Source organism: Triticum dicoccoides, chromosome 7B, assembly GCF_002162155.2.
Source record: "Triticum dicoccoides isolate Atlit2015 ecotype Zavitan chromosome 7B, WEW_v2.0, whole genome shotgun sequence".
In the NCBI taxonomy this organism is placed as follows: Eukaryota; Viridiplantae; Streptophyta; class Magnoliopsida; order Poales; family Poaceae; genus Triticum; species Triticum dicoccoides.
The window spans coordinates 440,438,864-440,446,429 of NC_041393.1; positions in this window are offsets into that span (position 1 = coordinate 440,438,864).

The following is a 7,566-nucleotide window of genomic DNA, read 5'->3' on the forward strand; positions in this document are numbered from 1 at the left end:
CATCTAGAGGCAGCATCGACCGGCTTCAGTTAGCAGTAGTAGCGAAGGAATCGCTCGATCGGGTTCAGTTAACAGCCATCGATCGATCGCTCGGGTTCAGTAACGCGTAGCCTGCAATGCAATTGCTCGGGTTCAGTTGGCGAACGCCTCGCTCGGGTTCAGTTAGAGCCCAGCGCCTCGCACCCACGCACGTACGTGTACGAGAGAAACGCGCATCGCTCGGCCCCGAGCACCCACCGTAACCGGGAACACCCCGATATTTTCCTCCCCCTTGCTTCTACCATGTTTTTTTCCATCATGGACGTCCCAAAGAATGTCATGCAGTTGCGTCTCTGGCCCGCCGAGGACGAAAAGCCCATTTTCTGTCATGATTTTTTGTCGTAGAAGTAGGAGCCCACCACATCTATGATGATACCTGGTTTTGTCAAAGATATCATCATAGAAGTGTCATAAGTATGACATAATTTTTTTTCGTTCGGCCCAAAATGTCACAGATGTGTCTTTTTTTGTAGTGCACTCACCCTCCCGTGGGTGATTCGGGGGGGCCCTAGCCGCCAGTGTTGCCCCGCCCTCCTCTCTCCTCCACCCCCGCGGTCGCCGCATGGCACGCCCTAGCAAAGCCTAGTCATCGCCGATAGTGCGGGCCTCCTCGTCCCTTGCGCATGCGGCTTGGCACGGGCCAAGCTCGGTGGACCGGAGCACCGCGCTCGGGTGGGGTGTGACGGACCTCTGCCCGACCGGCAGGATCTCTAGCATGGCGGGTTGCTCCTGGGGCCATCGTGTGATGATGAAGCCTCGGATCTAGCACACGGCTCAGTGCGGCGGTGCGGGCCGTGGGCGACGCGAGCCAATTGCCCTTGTTGCTCCGGTGGCAATGGTGGTTGGTCAGCGCCCTTAGGTGTGACGGCGTGGTAGGTCGGCTACGGCGGTAGCTGGCATGTTCTGGTGCCAGCTCGTCCGTAGGCGGCTTGTTTTGGCCTTCGATCCGTCTCCTTGTCATCTAGGCACTACATTCATCAAAGGGTTGGCCCTCTCCCAACTGTTGTCCATCGTTGAGGGATGATTCTGCCGCCAAGGATGGCTGCGGAATCATCCTTGCCTCCCATCTGGTGGTGGTGAGCCACTTGGGAGCTTGTCTCACGCCCGGTGCAGTAGGACCAAGCTCGTCTCACACCCGGGCAGCAGGACGAGCAATGGAGGCCTCTTTGACCGGCCTATCGGGTCTCGGTACTAGGGGCCGCCCAAGGGTGCGAAAGGTGGGGCCTTTTCGCTCGTCTCTTTGGTTGGTGGAGTAGTGGATCTTGGTTGAGGTGTTGTCAAGGTCTTTGATGCCGGGGTAGTGGCCTTGGTTGTGGAAGCACGGTGCTCATGGTTAGAGCCCGTGGCTCGGTGCTGCCCGGTGGGAATGGCCATGTGGGCGGCGTGGTAGCCAAGGTGTGGCATTCGGTGGCGGTGAGTGTTGCAGGGGTCAAAACACGATCTATCTTCGGACGGACCAGCGGTGACGAAGCTCGTTCCCTTCCTAAAGGCAGCGTGGCAACTTTCATTGCTCGTTGTGTTGCTCCAGAGGAAACTCTGATCCTTGGATCGGGTGGTGGCGGCGCACTGGTGTTGTAACCTTCCTGAAGGCACCGCCTTGGAGCCCACGGTTCATCATATGCAGCTTCATCTCTTCGTGGTGGTGTGTTCACGGCTGAGGAAACCAGTCGCTCCTGTAGTGCCAGGGGTGGTGTTGTTGCACTTAGAGCCTATGTATCCTACCTTAGGTGTGTGCATGTATTGTGGTGGCGTGCGTTTGTACCAGGTTGTTGTTGATCGTTGCTTTATATATAAAGCGGGGCCAAAGCATTTTTTTGTAAGACTTTGGGGACTACGCTATGTTTTCTGTTTCTAGTTTGGGTCTTTCTAGTGTATCCCATGAGGCTAGTCGGATATATTAAACACTTGTAGTACACAATGTTTTTCTTGCAGTAGGAACTAGTCATTGATACGTCCATTTTGCATCATGCTTTTTGAAGGAAATATGACCTAGAGGCAATAATAAAGTTATTATTTATTTCCTTATTTCATGATAAATGTTTATTATTCATGCTAGAATTGTATTAACCGGAAACATAATACATGTGTGAATACATAGACAAACATAGTGTCACTAGTATGCCTCTACTTGACTAGCTCGTTTATCAGAGATGGATATGTTTCCTAGCCATGGACAAAAGAGTTGTCATTTGATTAACGGGATCACATCATTAGGAGAATGATGTGATTGACTTGACCCATTCCGTTAGCTTAGCACTTGATCGTTTAGTATGTTGCTATTGCTTTCTTCATGACTTATACATGTTCCTGTAACTATGAGATTATGCAACTCCCGTTTACCGGAGGAACACTTTGGGTACTACCAAACGTCACAACGTAACTGGGTGATTATAAAGGAGTACTACAGGTGTCTCCGAAGGTACATGTTGAGTTGGCGTATTTCGAGATTAGGTTTTGTCACTCCGATTGTCGAAGAGGTATCTCTGGGCCCTCTCGGTAATGCACATCATTATAAAGCCTTGCAAGCAATGTGACCAATGAGTTGGTTACGGGATGATGCATTACAGAACGAGTAAAGAGACTTGTCGGTGTCGAGATTGAACTAGGTATTGGATACCGACGATCGAATCTCGGGCAAGTAACATACCGATGACAAAGGGAACAACGTATGTTGTTATGCGGTTTGACCGATAAAGATCTTCGTAGAATATGTAGGAGCCAATATGGGTATCCAGGTCCCGCTATTGGTTATTGACCAAGAATAGTTCTAGGTCATGTCTACATAGTTCTCGAACCCGTAGGGTCCGCACGCTTAAGGTTTCGATGACAGTTATATTATGAGTTTATGGTTTTTGATGTACCGAAGGAGTTCGGAGTCCCAGACGAGATCGGGGACATGACGAGGAGTCTCGAAATGGTCGAGACGTAAAGATCGATATATTGGACGACTATATTCGGAGTTCGGAAAGGTTCCGAGTGATTCGGGTATTCTTCGGAGTACCGGAGAGTTACGGGAATTCGCCGGGGAGAAGTATTGGGCCTTATTGGGCCCTGCGGGAAAGAGAGAGGGGCTGCCTAGGGCAGGCCGCGCGCCCCCCCATGGCCTATTCCGAATTGGACTAGGAGGAGGGGCCGCACCCCCTCCTTCCTTCCCTTCTCTCTTCCCCTTCCTTGTCTCCTACTCCTAATACATGGAAGGACTCCTAGTTGGACTAGGAAAGAAGGAATCCTACTCCCGGTGGGAGTAGGACTCCCTTGGCGCGCCCTCCTCCTAGGGCCGGCCTCCTCCTCCCTTGCTCCTTTATATACGGGGGTAGGGGGCACCCCATGGACACACAAGTTGATCTACGGATCGTTCCTTAGCCGTGTGCAGTGCCCCCCTCCACCATATTCCACCTCGGTCATATCGTCGCGGAGTTTAGGCGAAGCCCTGCGCCGGTATAACATCATCATCGTCACCATGCCGTCGTGCTGACGAAACTCATCTCCAGAGCTCGGCTGGATCGGAGGCCGGAGATCGTCATCGAGCTGAACGTGTGCTGAACTCGGCGGCTCCGTACGTTCGGGGCTTGGATCGGTCGGATCGTGAAGACGTACGACTACATCAACCGCGTTGTGCTAACGCTTCCGCTTACGGTCTACGAGGGTACGTGGACGAACACTCTCCCCTCTCGTTGCTATGCCATCACCATGATCTTGCGTGTGCGTAGGAAATTTTTTGAAATTACTACGTTCCCCAACAGTGGCATCCGAGCCTAGGTTTTATGCGTTGATGTTATATGCACGAGTAGAACACAAGTGAGTTGTGGACGATATAAGTCATACTTCCTACCAGCATGTCATACTTTGGTTCAGCAGTATTGTGAGATGAAGCGGCCCGGACCGACATTACACGTACGCTTACGCGAGACTGGTTTCACCGTTACGAGCACTCGTGCTTAAAGGTGGCTGGCAGGTGTCTGTCTCTCTCACTTTAGTTGAACCGAGTGTGGCTACGCCCGGTCCTTGCGAAGGTTAAAACGGAGTCTATTTGACAAACTATCGTTGTGGTTTTGATGCGTAGGTAAGAACGGTTCTTGCTAAGCCCGTAGCAGCCACGTAAAATTTGCAACAACAAAGTAGAGGACGTCTAACTTGTTTTTGCAGGGCATGTTGTGATGTGATATGGTCAAGACGTGATGCTATATTTTATTGTATGAGATGATCATGTTTTGTAACGAAGTTATCGGCAACTGGCAGGAGTCATATGGTTGTCGCTTTATTGTATGAAATGCAAACGCCCTGTAATTGCTTTACTTTATCACTAAGCGGTAGCGATAGTCGTAGAAGCAATAGATGGCGTAACGACAACGATGCTACGATGGAGATCAAGGTGTCGCGCCGGTGACGATGGTGATCATGACGTTGCTTCGAAGATGGAGATCACAAGCACAAGATGATGATGGCCATATCATATCACTTATATTGATTGCATGTGATGTTTATCCTTTATGCATCTTATCTTGCTTTGATTGACGGTAGCATTTTAAGATGATCTCTCACTAAAATTATCAAGAAGTGTTCTCCCTGAGTATGCACCGTTGCCAAAGTTCGTCGTGCCGAGACATCACATGATGATCGGGTGTGATAAGCTCTACGTCCATCTACAACGGGTGCAAGCCAGTTTTGCACACGCAGAATACTCAGGTTAAACTTGACGAGCCTAGCATATGCAGATATGGCCTCGGAACACAGAGACCGAAAGGTCGAGCGTGAATCATATAGTAGATATGATCAACATAGTGATGTTCACCATTGAAAACTACTCCATCTCACGTGATGATCGGTTATGGTTTAGTTGATTTGGATCACGTGATCACTTAGATGACTAGAGAGATGTCTGTCTAAGTGGGAGTTCTTAAGTAATATGATTAATTGAACTTAAATTTATCATGAACTTAGTCCTGGTAGTATTTTGCAAATTATGTTGTAGATCAATAGCTTGCGTTGTTGCTTTCATATGTTTATTTTGATATGTTCCTAGAGAAAATTGTGTTGAAAAATGATAGTAGCAATGATGCGGATTCGATCTGTGATCTGAAGTTTATCCTCATTGCTGCATAGAAGAATTATGTCCTTAATGCACCGCTAGGTGACAGACCTATTGCAGGAGCAGATGCAGACGTTATGAACGTCTGGCTAGCTCAATATGATGACTACTTGATAGTTTAGTGCACCATGCTTAACGGCTTAGAATCGGGACTTCAAAGACGTTTTGAACGTCATGGACCATATGAGATGTTCCAGGAGTTGAAGTTAATATTACCAGCAAATACCCGAGTTGAGAGATATGAAGTCTCCAACAAGTTCTATAGCTAAAAGATGGAGGAGAATCGCTCAACTAGTGAGCATGTGCTCAGATTGTTTGGGTACTTCAATCGCTTGAATCAAGTGGGAGTAAATCTTCCAGATAAGATAGTGATTGACAGAATTCTCTAGTCACCATCACCAAGTTAGTAGAACTTTGTGATGAACTATAGTATGCAAGGGATGACGAAAACGATTCCCAAGCTCTTCGTGATGTTGAAATCGACGAAGGTAGAAATCAAGAAAAGAGCATCAAGTGTTGATGGTTAACAAGATCACTAGTTTCAAGAAAAGGGCAAAGGGAAAAGAAGGGGAACTTCAAGAAGAACGGCAAGCAAGTTGCTGCTCAAGTGAAGAAACCCAAGTCTGGTCCTAAGCCTGAGACTAAGTGCTTCTACTGCAAAGAGACTGGTCACTGGAAGAGGTACTACCCCAAGTGATTGGCGGATAAGAAGGATGGCAAAGTGAACATAAGTATATTTGATATACATGTTATTGATGTGTACTTTACTAGTGTTTATAGCAACCCCTCAGTATTTGATACTAGTTCAGTTGCTAAGATTAGTAACTCGAAACGGGAGTTGCACAATAAACAGAGACTAGTTAAAGGGTGAAGTGATGATGTGTGTTGGAAATAGTTCCAAGATTGATATGATCATCATCGCACACTCCCTATACTTTCAGGATTAGTGTTAAACCTAAATAAGTGTTATTTGGTGTTTACGTTGAGCATGAATATGATTTGATCATGTTTATTGCAATACGGTTATTCATGTAAGTTAGAGAATATTTGTTGTTCTGTTTACATGAATAAAACCTTCTATGGTCATACACCCAATGAAAATGGTTTGTTGGATCTCGATCGTGTGATACACATATTCATAATATTGAAGCCAAAAGATGCAAAGTTAATAATGATAGTGCAACTTATTTCTGTCACTGCCGTTTAGGTCATATCGGTGTAAAGCGCATGAAGAAACTCCATAAAGATGGATTTTCGGAATCACTTGGTTATGAATCATTTGATGCTTGCGAACCGTGCCTTTTGGGCAAGATGACTAAAACTCCGTTCTTCGGAACAATGGAACGAGCTACTGACTTATTGAAAATAATACATATTGATGTATGCAGACCAATGAGTATGAAGGCTCGTGGCAAGTATCGTTATTTTCTGACCTTCACATATGATTTGAGCAGATATGGGTATATCTACTTGATGAAACATAAGTCTGAAATAGTTGAAAGGTTCAAAGAATTTCAGAGTGAAGTAGAAAATCATCATAACAAGAAAATAAAGTTTCTGCGATCTGATCATGGAGATGAATATTTGAGTTACGAGTTTGGTCTTCAATTAAAACAATGTGGAATAGTTTCACAGCTCACGCCACCTGGAACACCACAACGTTATGGTGTGTCCGAACGTCGTAACCACACTTTACTGGATATAGTGCAATCTATGATGTCTCTTACTGATTTACCAATATCGTTTTGGGGTTATGCATTAGAGACAACTGCATTCACATTAAATAGGGCACCCTCTAAATCCGTTAAGACGACACCGTATGAACTATGGTTTAGCAATAAACCTAAGCTGTCATTTCTAAAAATTTTGGAGTTGCGATGCTTATGTGAAAAAGTTTCATCCTGATAAGCTCGAACCCAAATCTGAGAAGTGCGTCTTCATAGAATACCCAAAGGAAACTGTTGGGTACACCTTCTATCACAGATCTGAGGGCAAGATTTTCGTTGCTAAATTTGGATCCTTTCTAGAGAAGGAATTTCTCTCGAAAGAAGTGAGTGGGAGGAAAGTAGAGCTTGAAAAGGTAATTTGTACCTTCTCCCGAATTGGAAAATAGTTCATCACTGAAATCAGTTCCAGTGATTCCTACACCAATTAGTGAGGAAGCTAATGATGATGATCATGAAACTTCAGATCAAGTTACTACAGAACCTCGTAGGTCTTCCAGAGTACGGTCCGGCACCAGAGTGGTACGGTAATCCTGTTCTGAAAGTCATGTTACTAGACCATGATAAACCTACGAACTATGAGGAAGCGATGATGAGCCCAGATTCCACGAAATGGCTTGAGGCCATAAAATCTGAGATATGATCCATGTATGAGAACAAAGTGTGGACTTTGGTGGACTTGCCCGATGATCGGCAAACCATAAGAAATAAATG